Source organism: Tupaia chinensis, unplaced genomic scaffold, assembly GCF_000334495.1.
Source record: "Tupaia chinensis unplaced genomic scaffold, TupChi_1.0 Scaffold144482_1, whole genome shotgun sequence".
Classification (NCBI taxonomy): Eukaryota; Metazoa; Chordata; class Mammalia; order Scandentia; family Tupaiidae; genus Tupaia; species Tupaia belangeri.
The window spans coordinates 371,137-372,283 of record NW_006204341.1 but is presented as its reverse complement, the minus strand read 5'-3'; the positions used below and the strand labels follow the sequence as shown (position 1 = coordinate 372,283).

The 1,147-nt window shown below is 40.9% G+C and overlaps 1 non-coding gene across 1 annotated transcript; it reads right to left on the bottom strand.

The window, feature by feature from the left end:
• Positions 1-1,033: 1,033 nt before the first annotated feature.
• LOC114005804 (U5 spliceosomal RNA) lies at positions 1,034-1,147 on the bottom strand. The gene has a single exon (XR_003547615.1). It is a non-coding gene; the product is annotated as a U5 spliceosomal RNA (small nuclear RNA).

Sequence of the window (1,147 nt, the reverse complement as noted above, 5' to 3'; positions counted from 1 at the left end):
ATGCTCCAGCAAAAACCCCCCCAAAAAAAAAAAAAAATGATCAAAAATTTGACCACACTACCTGCCAGCCCCAATATCATCTATTGTTAAGGATTCACAAAGGAAAAAAAAAAAAGGCCATGTAGTATCTGGATACTGAGAATGTGTTAACCACCTATATTAGATCCTTTAAGCTTAAAGCTCCCTGACCCCTCCACCCAACACAAAAAAGTTTCCTTCAGAGACCAGCAGTTGGTGTAATGGCTATGTTGCTGAATTCCCATGCAGTCAGCCACGGTTGGAGTCCCGGACCCGGTGGCTTAAACTCACGCTGGGCGCGTGTGCGTGAGTGTCCAAGATCCTGAGGAGAAGGGAGGAGAAGGCATTGCGGCGTGGCCATCCCCCCTGGGGGGTGATTTCTCGCTGTCTCTCTGTTTCTCTCTGTCTTTCTGGCGAGTGCATGTGCCCTATAGCAAAAACCTCTCAAAAAAAATTCTTTCAAACCGCAGGATATTCAGACAAAACAAAAATCATATAAAGACTTGTACACACACACACACACACACACACACACACACACACACACACTGAGAATTCCACAATGTTTAAATTTATCCTTTTTATCTTGCCTTATGCAGTTTTCTTTTTACCAAGGGATATCCCCCAGCAGTCATTCATGATAAACAACAAGTATCATGGGCATTTCCACATGGCATTTGCCAAAAGGAAAATGAATAATCCAGTGTTTGTTTAGCTACAGGGACAGGCATGTTTTGCCATTAGTAGAGAGAACCTTGGCTGAATTAGTGGGGACCAACTGACTCCATTCCGTTAAGCACAAACGGGAATCTTCTCCATTGTCTGGTTGCCAAATAAATATCTGCACTTGTGCAAGTGCATTTCCATATTCAAAAGGAAAGGGTATTATGTGGGATACTTGCCATTTTTCAGTAATTATGAAATAAACAATCTCTACAGAGCCCTGTAAAATTAAAACCTTTGTTTATAAAAAAGGCATGATTAATCTCCACTTATTTCTTTATTTTTTTTCCTTAGCCCTGCCAAACAAGGCCTCAAAAAATTGGTTACTAACTCAAAATTGTTCCTCTCCCCAGAAATCTTTAGTAAAAGGCAAAAGATTATGTGATCTGAAGAGAAACCAGAGTAT